Genomic DNA, 13,664 nt, shown 5'->3' on the forward strand with positions numbered 1-13,664 from the left:
AATTGAAAATGAAGCAATTAAGGATATCAGGTTTTGATTTTAAATACCAGTGTGCAATGGATGACAGCATCCAGGATTTGGGGTTGTATGAGTTGCTTTAAAAGAGGTCAGAGAGGATATCAATATTAGTGAAAGACATATAAAAAGTACTGTACCTGTAGCAATATTTCTACCTTACTTTCATTAATACACTAATTGAAGAAATAATAGCTACCATCATTTTAGCACACTCTTTGCTCCAGCCCATCATTCCTTGTGGAACTCTGACAAAAGGAATTACACTAGCTTTAATTAAAGCTTATACTACTAATTGGTATATGAAACAGCAGTGATTTTGAGCCAGTTTAAAAATCACATTTAAAGATGATTGAGGAAAAGACCATTGGATAGGCACATCACAGTATTGAGAGGGTACTGCAATAGACTATGCAGAAAAAGAAGTTCATCTGTGCCTTTCTTTGCATTGGTGTTTTTGTAATTCTTGAGCTCCTGTGGATGAAGCTTTTGCTCAGGAATGTGTTTAGGATTATCTGCCTTTCAATCTGGGTGTAGTAGATACTGACTTGTAATTCAGCTTCTCTGAAAATGTAACTTGTCTGCGTTTTTGGATGATGGTAGATGCTTTTTTTAAGCATAGAGAAACAAATTAATCAACCACACATCCCTTAGCACCACACAACAAGACAACCAGTTTCATTTTTGAAATTCATTACCACACTCAGCTGTCCTGCACAATTACCAGTATTAAATCCAAAACCCAACAGGAGGACAATGACTGACTTCAGAGGACTTTGGAGCAGAGTCTCAATTATGGCAGGTAAACCAATTGCCTATGTGAAATCATTACCCAGCCAAAGGGACCAACAGGCACCTGCAGCTACCAGTTCTTGCTCTGAATCACTTCTCCATGGACTGTGAAGGAAACCTTTCCAGGGATGCTCATCCTCTGACTCCTATTTAAAGGAACAAAAGGTCTTGCTTCCTCTGATAAACTAACATCAGTAGGGTATTGTTGGGTCCAGTGGCCCCTACTAAAACTATTCTCTTGGAAAATTCAGCACCATAATCTGAGAGAAACATAAACTGTAAAACATGGAAAATATTACTGTAATTTCACACAGAGTCATAGAAATGGCAGGTTGCCTCAAACCATCTGAAAGGGCTTGTAAAGAAGGGAGCTTTGCTGACTGTGCTTGAACAGGAATTTACAGAAATCATTATTTTCAGCGCTTCATGTGAAAAGGCTTTGTATATGTGTTTCATAGATCTTTCAAAGTGAAACAGAAGATAAAGAACAGACTTTAAGTAAACATATTTAGCAACTTTAGAAGTAGGTAATCTGAAATCTTTGTTTTCTTCATTACATCTATTAGACTAAAGCAACGCCTAAAGTTTTAAATTTCAATATATTCATATCAATTCTTTGAAGATGCCTCCTTAAGAAATGAATGTCTCAAATAGAAAAAAATAAAAACTTTCTGCAATTATTGGGTTTGTCTTAATGGTCTCACAGGTCTTTTCCAATCCAAATGATCCCATGATTCTAGGCTTCCCAGAGGAAGATGGTCTTTAAAGAGTGTCATCACTTGTCTCTGCTGCATTCAGGAGTACTCACAGCTGCTTCTTGCCCTTCTGAAGTCAAGGTTATGCTCCAGATAGGGAATGAGCAAGGGTAATGCTGAGCATACTTGTAATCACAAGTAATGACTGAATCAAGGATCTACTAGATCCAAACCCCAGAGAAACTGAAAGCAGCGACAGGACAGAAGAAGAAACAAAACCAGGAGGTGTCCTATTAATCTCTTGAAATTGCTCATCTTTCCTATGGCTGCTTCCGAATAAAAGCACGAATCATCCCCGTTTGGTTTCCCCACTTTGCGTTCCCATCCGATCACAAAGACCAGCAAGAGATCACAGCAGCCCTCTCTGCTTCTTCTGCTCCTCCACAGTGCATCCAGCTGCTCTCTAGTCATGGATGGACTACTGACACATTCCAGGTCCTCACCACTCCCCTGGAAAAGCCCTGCAACACTTTGAGTGGAATAACCTAAATGCTGGAGTGTATGGAGTGTAATGGAACAGTGAAATGCAGCAAATGAACGTGCACTGCACTTTGTACGTGACAAACCACTGACATCCCATAAAGCAAAGCATCTCATGGGCTACATTTTTGTATAAAAAATAGTGAAAACAGTACTATGCTCAGAAGAAAGCTGCATTAAATTAATTCAGTGATTGTCATTCTTAGTCACACAAAGAAACTAATTAGAACTTAGATCCAATTAGCATATCCAAATGTGTAGGATGTATAATTACTGCAGAATCTCTGTTGCTTTTGCCAGAACTAAAACCCTAGGAAGTTGCTGAAGAGCCTTTTTATCCTTTTGAAGTCAAAGTCCATTTTTAATTATGCACATTAATGTGCACATATTTATACAATTAAGTTTTTAGCCCAACCCTACCTTTTTTAAGGCAACCCCCCCCCACCAACATAACATTTCTGGAAATTCAGCATAGCACTAATTTTCCTTTAAAAAGGCACTTTTTATTTTCAATTATTGTTCATTTAATTTTCAATGCAATTGTTCCTTTATGCAGCTCAGTCATGGTGAAGACAAATGTGCAGTGTCTTGCCAACAAAGTTGAAATTGATTTTGAGTGGGAGCTGCTTACTGTTATTAGGAGGAAACAAATCAACATTTATTGATGACAATTTGAGCTTGTCATTGCAGCAAGGAGCAAATGTAACTACTGCTGAAACATTGAGATGGGGGTGGTATGAAGCTCCCTCTTCAGCTTTGTCTCATTTAAAAGCTTCTGCAAAGCATTTGCTGCTTCTGCAGTTACTTCCTTTTACTTTTGTTCTCTCTCTGATGGTTGAAATGAGAGAATAGATCAGACGAGCAGAATCTCACATTAATTCGGGTGGATTTGGGCAGATGGGTGATGGGAACTCTCTTACTGAGCACAGTGCTTGTCATCTTCATACCACAGTAAATTTATCATTTATAGTGCTTTGAACTTCTGTTTCAGTTTCTTTTATTTATTCTAATGACAGCTTTCACTCTGCTAGGTTTGATATAATATGATGAAGATGGAAAAGTTGTCAGTCTTCTACTTCCTTTGATATCCAGTTTGAAATCTCTTTTTGTTCATCCCACATCCCAGCTTGTTATCCTCACTATCATCATTGTTGAAATGGGTTTGTTCTCCTCTTCTGCTGGCAAAGCCAAAAATTTACTTCCCTTTTCCAGTAAAAATTTCTGACTATATGAACAATGCATTATGGAAGGTCTTTAATTTGTATATCAATATTTCAGTAGGCCAATCCTATTTCGTGTGTACTTACAATTTCATTATTTATAAGGAACTTGCACCACTAAAGTCTATAATGCCTCTATGACAGAGTTTACAGCCAGTTTTCCTCCCCTGCTTCCTCTGCAACCAGTGGACTCTGCTGAGTATCTGAGAGCTTTCACTTCTTTTCCTGGCAGAGTAAAGTGCAGATTGTGTCAATTAATCAAGCAATATACATTGGCCTGGTATGGTCACAGTTCAGGACCATCAGAAAAAATGAATAAAACCAGAATACTGATACGGATGAATTACTTAAGTGCTTGTCACTACATCAAAGTTTAGAGTGTTCTGTTGCTTCAGTCAACATAGAAAATACATAGGAACTGGTTTATCCAATGAAACCACCTTGGAACTCAGGCTGCATTACCACAACACAAGGGTCAAGAGCAGAAAACAACTCTAGAGGAGGTGCAATGGAAATCTGAAAGATAAAACTGTTCGACATCTGCAACATAAATCTATAATGACATTGGGATCACTGACTCTTCTTTCATTTATTTCTCTGTCATTTAAAGAAAAAAATCCCAACAATACCTTGGTTTTAGTATGGACAGCCTGACAAAATATTTCCAGTGGAAATGCCCAGGACAGAGGAGTTCATAGAGAGCTGGTGAGCCACAGAAAGAGCAGCCTCCCTGCCGGGAGTACCCACACGTGCTTCAGAAACGCCCTCCTCAATTTTCACCAAGTCCAACCTGCTTTAGGAACTGAATTCTTACAGGATCTGGCCTCAGCGGAAGAAATGCGCATTAATAATCCCCTTTTCCATTCCAAAGCACACTAAATTCACAGAAATGGAAAAGACCCCATGAAGCTGTCACAAAATGACACTCAGCTGGAAGATTCAAGCTCCCAGGAGTGCCGGGAAGACATGAAATGGGGCACACAACAAAAAATAATGAAGAAAAAGGTAGAGTTTCTTTTGCTGGTGCGTGGATTCAGAATTTGCAAAATTTTCTAGGATGCCAGCTTAGGCAATATTCAAGCAGGACAACCCAGAAATTGTTTTGCACATAGTATTCCTCATGTCTCTTGCCAGATGCTGTTTAATATGTCCAACAGCAACTGGGAAATCAGACACTAAATCCTATTGCTTAAAGACAATGTCTCAGAGAAGAAACACCATAAAAGATATCTTTTGGCTGCCAATATGATACTGTCAGTTGTGTAAAAAGTAGTCAGATGCTTTGTTACCTGGTTAGAGAGTCCTTTCCATTCAGATCTTTAGCCAGCAATCAACAGTTGATCAACCAAATCTGCAAAAAGATCTGGTGGCCACGGGTTAACTGAGGCCTTTTGTGCCCCTGGGCTTGATTAAAGAAGTAAGGATCTGTTCTGTTTTTTTCAGGAATTTCCTAATAGGATTGGTTAGTAGGAAAGATTTCTGTGTTTAACTGCTGCCTTCACCAAAGCTTAGGTAATAGTCAGCAAATAGTAAGCTGTTAAAATCGATAGAAAATACTGTGCTCAACAATTGGATAATGTATTGAAGCATTTGTTTCTCCCACATTCTGTGTGGTGAAATCTATATAGTTCTTTGCATTCAGTTAATTATTTTGTACAGTGTGTTTTATTGCTTTAATTTGTCTCTGGACTAGGAGGAATGGCCTGCCCCTAGACTTGCTCTGTTATTTTCAAGCTGTTAGGAGGACGTGAATACTCAAGTTTAGTTTTATATCCAGTGTGCTAAGGATTGTAATTGCAGAAGCTGAGGTGGGCTATTTGTTTTGTTAACTGATCATAGACACAAGTGCAAGTGACCTCAATAGAAATTTCTTTCTTCAAAGCCAATGCACAAGGCAGAATAACAGTGAACAGAGTTAATAAAATATTTTGCTTTGGGGACTACCCAAATTTCCTTTTCTTACTGAACTGAAATAAAGAAGCTAAAGGAAAGTTACAACCTGCTGTTCATTTGCCTACTAGCTCCTGACTCAATGTTTTCTCAAGGACCCAGATTGCTGCCAGAAGTTATAATTGGGTATTTTAGACCACTGACAAATGTTGAATTTACAGGGGAGACAACACAGACTTCATAGGTATTTTCCCACTGCATGCTCTACTCAAAAAGCTGATGCTTAGTGCTTAGGCCAAGCTTCTAGAACCTAATGGTATAATTTTTCAAATGTATAGTAAGTCACCACATCTCAAAGAAAATGAATCATTTCTGCAAGCTAGTGGTGTCATTCTAATGATCCCTGACTTTTTTCCCCACCATCTCTTTATCTCTGGCTTACTTTATTTTTCTTTCCCTTTCATTTGAAATTTGGTGATCTTAATCTATCATTTTCCCCTTCTGTCATCTCTCATCTTTGGAAAATACCCCTTTTTCCCTCCTTTAGTCCCTTTTTTACTGTGAATTCAGTACTCCCAGCAGCTCCCTGACCCGTGTTTATCTTCCTCTTTCCTACACTGCAATACCTCTTGCCATCCATTTCTCTGAGTACTTTCAGTGTATTTTCCGTCTTCTCTGTTTTTCTTTCCCTTGATCTTCCCTTCCATTTTCCTGTGGCTTCTTCCTGTCTTTTTTTTGTTTTTCTTTTTGTTTTGTTTTGTTTGTTTGTTTTTTCAGGGTTTGGGTTGGTCAAGGGACATCACTTCTCACTACATCCAGCTTTGACTCATTTTTGGGTCCTTTCCCCATTCTCTTTGCCCTTGGATCTCCTTTTCTCTCAGGCAGTCCTGTCAGAAGACTTCTCCCCTACTCCTCCTTCTCTTTTTGTGTTATGAGGGAGATGGGACTTAACAAAATAAATTACTCTATAGCCCTGTTTCCTTTGCTTTCATCTTTCCTGCTGTTTTCTTTTTTTACTCCCATCCTCTGACAACCTTACAGAACTCTGAAGAAAAGACTCAGGCAAGGATAATAATGAGTCAGATGTTGATCTCTTTTCCCATTGCCTCCATATTTCAATTAAAGGCAAATATTCAGAAAAGCCTGTTCTTTGACCCAATACTGACTTCACCTCTTTACTAACAAATTCCTTAATACTGCCAGAGTAAAAGCCATGAATATCACTTTATTCTTACCCTGGAAGATTTTTCACTGCTGTCTGAATTTTTCCAGGGTAATTGATAATACCAAGGAAGGTTTGTGGACAGTTTAAATTTGGTCACTTTGATTTTTAATTGCAAATGCTTGTCTCCTTTCTCATTAAGCATATTAAGAGTTAAAAAGGATGTCTTTTATCTAAGTCATGTAAGGCCTGGAAGAAAACCAAAAGCCTTCAAATCAGCTTTTATAACCGAATTGTTATAAAAATATTGAATTGTTAAAAAAATATAAAATATATTATAAATTTATAAAATTGTTATAAAAATATTGAATTGTTATAAAAATATATAAAAATGTTGTCTGTTTTGTCCACCACTGCATCTTTATGAAATCAGAGAAAAATCTTCAAGGTTACTTCTCCAGCTTGTATTAAATCACAATAGATAAGCTTTTGATACCATTATAAAACCTGGGATCAAACCTATTCAGTGAAAAACAATGACAAGCACTGTTTTCCACTTGGTTGCATGAAGCTCCCTCTCCACAGGTAGCAAGAACACACACAGAGCACATTTCAGGTTCTCATGAGTTCCCTGGCAGTATTCAAACATTCTTCAGCACACTCCCAGCTTTCCCCTCAGCTCAGTAAGGTGCTTTTTTGAGAACCAAATTTTCAGAAATGGTTTGTCAAACTAGAATATCAACAAAACTTGTTTGCTGTTGCAGGGCTCAAGAATTCTGGGGGCAGCATTCCAGTTAGAAATCCAAATAGTAATAGTGCAGAGCAAACCCACCACTGTCCCTTTTGGAGGGAAGTGGGTTTACAGAGCAGCATTCTGAATAAACCCAGACCAGCAAATCCACATAAGTGAATCCTTCAGAGTAAAGTGGTCTGTGTTGAATGCCCTACTTCTGCAGCACTGCTGAACTGCTTGGGCATCTCCACATTGCACTGCAGTCAGCTCGGTGAGCATGGATGCTGAGAAGCACCTTGACTTTGTTTTTTTCTGCAATAAGAATCTCCCCTTCAATATAATCACTGACTTAGTCTGGGAGTCAGCTTTGGAAGGAAATCCACATGGAGAATTGTACATTAGATTCATCACTTTCCAAGCTGGGAAGAAAAAGAGAGGATCCTGTGTAGTTCCAGCCCAGGAACTGCAGTAGCAGAGCAGCAGCACAGATCTGTGCTTGCACTAAAGAAATCGGTGCTCATTTTAAAGGCAGCTGACAAGGAATGCATGTTTAAATATACATGGGGCCCAATGAGGCTACAGAACATCTGGACTAATCTGAGTGGCACCTCTTTAGGCTTTTTTTTTAAGTGTAAGCAGAATTATGACACACTGCTTTCACAGTAATGCATCAAGGAGCTTTACATCCGGTTATCTTTTCGAATGAATACAATGTTATAAAGTATACTTTTTTCAGGCATAGCATGTGGGAGTCTCCATTTTGATTTGGCAGGCTAAAGGATTTTAAATGAAGCAATACCTCAGCACTATTTGCTCAAAAGTACATTTAGTTATTTATTCAGCTATTGAATGCTCACTGGGCAGTACTGCTGTTTTCCTCATGCATGAAAAACAATTTCACTGGACTTGGGTGAAGGGCGGAGGATGTTCCTAGGACGCACATACCATGCAAATACATGTCCTGAAAACCTTGGAAATAGAACAACCTCACTTTATACTATACTTAGCATCTTTGTCATTGCTACACAATTCTCAGCTTCACCATGAAATGCCAAATAAGAAAAGGACACAGAAAAACACCTCCTCTTCGTAGTCGAGGCACAGATGTACTGACATGAAAACACTTCCTCCAAATACCACATACAAAGTCAAAGAGAGGCAGCTGTGATAAGATTACTATTTTTATCTCAAAGACTGTGGGTCCCTGTCTCCTCAGACACATTCAGCCTCTCATCACCAACATGAAAAGCAAAGGAATTAGCATGTAGGTATTGTGAGAACACATACCAGTGTTCAGCACAGACAATTTCTATATCTTTAAGCATATCTGTTCCTGTCCAGAAGCTGTTTAAACCTACACAACATCAAAGTATCTTACACTTTCTGCTGCTCAGCACAGCAGAGTTTGCCAGTTCTTTCTTAAATGCAGTACAAAGAAAGATGTGACAAGAGCATCTCCTTTTCATACACACTAGTGCAATGTGCTTCCTAAGCATGGGGGCTAGGAAACAGCTGCTCACAAAGCATCAACACCAAAAAGTAAATATTTAAAAAATTAAAAAAAAAAAGGGGGAGAGAGAGAAAAAAAAGGCTGATAGACCATGAGAAATTTGCATGAAAGGGGAATTTAGCTTATTTCCATTTTAAATGTGCATATGGGAAGGCACTATGGAGAGAAGAAAGAAAGAATGAACAGCTTAGGTAAAAAGTGACAAACCAAAACAGGCTTTTACTCAAATTCTTCAAGTTTCTCACTATAGAGGACCTAACATGGCAATGCAGCAAGAGAAGCACTACATGACAAACTGCTTTCCATTGATTCTTCAGATTCCTGGGATGCTTAAATGAGGAGCATAGAAATGGAAACAGTCTTTGCTTACACATAGATCAATACTCTGTTTCTAAAATTCAGGATTTATTCTTAGCCTTGGCATAAAAAAGAGATCTGCTAACCTGGATATGCCATAGACTTACCAGCTTGATACTGGCCAGTAAATCAAAGCTGCATTTTTCCTTTGCTTTGTTAGAAAATATTACTCCAGTAGAACCCATGCTCACAGAATATAAGACTACAGAGTCACCAGCCTTTTAGTGCATTATGGACCAGATGTTACAAGTGATTTACTGGACCATACGTTTTTGAGAGTTTGGTAGTGAAGAAAATAAGATTGTGGGGTGTTTTTTTCCACTCCTTCAGCACAGAGAAGCTTTCTTAGGAATCAGAACTATTAGTAAAGCAATAAAAAAATTTACCACAGCAGTGACCAAGCAGATTTATTTACCAGTACCAGGCCCCAGCTGAGAAGAAACATTGCCTTCTTCTGAAGGCTCTCTTTTGACCCTGACACTTGGGGCAGGGGAGTACAGAAAGGCAAGAGCGAATTTGAGGAGATGGCTGTGGCCAACAACCTGGATTACAAAAAGTAACTTCCTCCCACTAAATTCAACTGCAATGAGAGCAGCTGTGCTCATCTAGAGTCCTGAAGATCAGCACAGGTATCAGCAGCATTGAGCACTGGGAAGTCTCTGAGTGATATGTTCTGGTTTGTACCTGGGGTCCCTCGCTCTGTGGGGTCCAGATAATACTTTCTAAATTTTTTGCCTGCAGATGATCTAGCCTTAATTGCAAAGCAAAGGCCTTTTTAGCATCAATAGACTGTTAGTGAAATCATTGGTCCAAAGGCCATGAACTGCTATGCTGACAACCAAATGTTACACTGATAATGGTGAAAAGCAATTCCCAACTACCAACACTATAAACTCACCTTCAGCGCAGTCAACACATTCAACTTTATTCCTTTCTATATGCCAGAGGGCATTTGCTTCATCATTAGGTAGCAGAAAACCTGTCCCTAAACCAGAGCTGTACCCCTATGGCCTTTTGATGCTGCCTCCAATGACACTTAAGGAGGCATCCTCACCTCACCAGCAGGAAAAGTGTGATTCTGACTGGTGGCTCCTCCTGGGGGCAGTGCTGTGGAGCTACCACAGCTGTACAGAACCTGTTTAAAATATCTATGTTACACTTGTGCATGCTACACAACATGCATGGTTGAGAGCAAATTTGGAGTCCACTAGGTTTACTACTAACCAGTGCTCCACTGGAGAATATCTAAATCCTATCAGGATCTGTAAATAACTACTTGAGTGGAGCCACATGCAGGAGTGGGTACTTCTGCATTAAAGAAACAGAGGCATTAGTGTGAGTAAATTTCGAAAGCTTTCTTAAACATTAAGTGGCAAATGATATGCTGTAGAGTATCTGAAGACTTAAATAAAAGATCCTCGTGGAAAATAGTAACTCATTAGTTTAAAAGATTAAATGACACATCTAATAAGCCCTGTCTAGAATAGCTGAATCACTGAAATAAATTTTTCTTACAAATGAAAATCGCTGCTCTAATAACACTGGAATTTGCCACAAAAATAAATTAGAAATACATCCTAGCAATTAAAACTACAGAAACACGTGATAAATCTGTCTTGTGAATGATGAGAATTATATTTGCTAGAACACTATATTTCTACAATAGATTCGTACACACTGCTGAAGGTGAGTAAAGAAAACAAGAACTTTAAACCACTGAGAATTTTCCATTCTTAGTTTGATACTGTAAAGATCCTTCTAAGAACATACTGGCATATATGGCTGTGATAATTTAATCAGATAAGTAGTAATACTGTGCTCATCACGATAGTCTTTTTGGGATTTAATTTTAAGGGATGATACCTATTTTAAAATAATCTTTTAATTTGAAAAGAGGTACTGCTTTTAAGAAGAAAGAAATATCTGTCTTAAGAGTACATTACGGAATCAGTACTTAGGCTCAAATTACCTTACCAGCCTCTTCCCATATAAGAAATTTCCTTCAACTGAGAAGGGTGGCTTAAAAATATCATCTTTCCAAATGCTAGACAGCCCAAAACCAGAATCCTCGAGTCTTTTTCTTCACACACCTGTGTGTACAACTGCATTGTCTCCCAATGCACACTCAAAGCTTTTGCCTGGGGACACTGATCATCTTTCAAGGAGCAGGCCCTAAGGTCAACAGCTGCTGGAGAAGGTGTAAATGTCTGCAGGACTAAGAGTGCTTGCTTGAAAGCTGACCCTTGGTGAGACAATTCTTGTCCAAGACTTCACCTCCATTATAGTTTTGATGGAGAAGGTTAATGGCTTTCATAAACTTAGAAAGAAGATATTATTACTATAGCTTCAGATGTTAACACAAACTCCTCATTAAAATTTTTTAAACGCATTTTTTATTTTTTTATTTTTAATATTATGATCTTTTAAAATTTCCCTACAAAACTAACCTCCATTTATGCAATCCTGGGTAATATGCTGTAAGTCCCTCACTTCAGGCTAAAGACAGAAAAGAAGGGAAAAAAAAACAACCTAAAGAGCCTATTACCTGGTGTGGCTTCTATCCATTGTCTAAAGCAGAGATGAATGCTATTAGTCTGTCAGCATAGTCTGTCAGCATTTGTTCTGTTTTAAACACTTTCCTCTAGCTGCTTTCATTAACTGTGTTGGCACAGTTATACATTACTCATTTAACCTGCACTTCATTGCACTCCTAATACAAAATCAGGTCCTGCAAACATGAACATGAATATAAGGCAGTCAAGGCTGGAGTCTGGGTTGCTGTAAGCCAGAGGATTTTAGCGAAAATAAGCCTCACTAGGCTATATGAGAATCCAATCCTATCCCTACACCTGCACATGCAACTATATTTCTTCTTAGAATAGATCCTGGGTGCGTCTCCATTTTTAGTACAACACCTGGGAGCTATGCTCAGCTCACTTTTCATTGCATTAAAACACTAATTAAAATGAGAATTTGTACTGCTATAGGAAACATAAATTGCCTCTATGCAAGATGCACTAAAGCTAAGTGAATAATTCATCTATTTTTCATATACAAATTTATTCATGGAATAATATCATGTAATAGCTTCTTTATGGATATTACAGGCAGTTTCTCCAAAGAATTCAATAATCAGAAAGCGGTGCTGGTTTGTTTGCCAGGGCACATTGTCCTTGTAGGACACCTTTTTCTCATGATTGGACTGTCTGTCTTCTGGCATGAACAACTGCATTTATCAGTTCAATCCTTATTAGCTTTGCAACCCATGAAAATACAGACCACATACTTTCTAAGAAAGCGTTGGCAATAACTTAGTGCAAGCATTACACAGAACATGGCAGTCCTGCTGCCAGGAAGCATCATTGTTTAGCAAATTTAAATTCCTTGAACAAGCAGAACTAAGTCCTTGCACAAACAAGCTGCTCTAAGTCCAAATCCCTGGTGGCCAAACCTGTCTGTCCCGTGGTTTGGTGATTTCAAGATAGATTTGAAAACTCAGAACACTATTAAAAATGTACTAAACTGGAAAATATTCACTAATTTTCTTCTCCCCCCACTAGTGGGATTCATAATTACCTCACTTTGATAGCTAAGATAATTTTATCAATATTTCTTTCTGTTACTTCTTATATGCTATTTCACCATTGAAAGCAAAGTATAAGTCACTCCAACAGGTCTATCTCTACCTTTAGTAGCCTGTGAGCCTATGTGAGCTTAATATAGATTTCTGGAGATGGGCATTTGCTATTCCCATCTCTAGAAATCTATATTAGGCTCACATCTCTTTTGAAAAACATTCTCTAATCAGCCCTATGTCAGTGCTAATTATCACTATGCTCAGAATGATTACACTGAATAGATAACATAACATATATAACATGCATTATTTTGAATTGTATAGGCTTCTGTCTCCTTGCTCATATAGAAGTGTCATTGCAGCTCTGCTGGTGTAATTCTATGAACCTGCTAGGCTTGTAAAGAGAAGTAATATCTTTTATTAGACCAAGAAATATAGTCAGGGGAGAGAACGAGTTTTGAGCTCAGAAATCTAATGAAAGTCCTCTGAGACAAAAATCTTTCTTGTTTTTCTTCCAGCTGTATTATTTGGTCTTATAAAAGATATAACCCTTTCCCTGTAGGCCTGACTGTCCTTAGTTATAATAGATTACTCAGGATGGAGATAGGTCAAAAAGGAGTTGTAGAACAACAGACCAGAAAGAAGAAAAAGCAGGGAAGGAACAACCATGGCACAGACAAATTGCAACTTTTTACATAGAACAGTCTGCCTGACAGTCCTGATGTCTTCTCAACCTCAACACCATGACAGGATTTCTCACCAAGACTACTGACCTCTAGACCAAAACTCAGGGAGCTCTTTTTCGGAGAGGATGCACAGGGGAGTTGCTAACGGGCAGCTCTCAGCTGTCTGCAGGAAGCAGGCAGGAAACTGAATCCTGCACAAGTGATGTTCTGTGCATCTAGGAGCAGTAAGAACATGAAGGCACTGAAAGAAGGGCTTTCAATGCATACCTGTGGAAAGCTATGGAAAGTACAGTATGTAAAGGAAAGTATGGAAAGGCTTGCTGCTCAATGGGTGGGGGACCCAGAGACAACAAGCACAGGAACAGATGAGGAACAGGCTTTCTTTGACTGGATCTTTACTGTCAGGGTCTGTTCTGAGGCTTTCCAGCTCCTGCACCTTGTGTCAGAGCCTGGGGGAATAAAGCACTACACATGACATGAGGAAATC

The 13,664-nt window shown here is 38.7% G+C and overlaps 1 protein-coding gene across 1 annotated transcript in view; it reads right to left on the minus strand.

Annotated features, from left to right (window-relative positions):
• Positions 1-13,664, minus strand: part of GRID2 (glutamate ionotropic receptor delta type subunit 2) — a 669,086-nt gene that overhangs the window by 138,502 nt on the left and 516,920 nt on the right. The window lies entirely within an intron of this gene.

Source organism: Camarhynchus parvulus, chromosome 4, assembly GCF_901933205.1.
Source record: "Camarhynchus parvulus chromosome 4, STF_HiC, whole genome shotgun sequence".
NCBI classification, from domain to species: domain Eukaryota; kingdom Metazoa; phylum Chordata; class Aves; order Passeriformes; family Thraupidae; genus Camarhynchus; species Camarhynchus parvulus.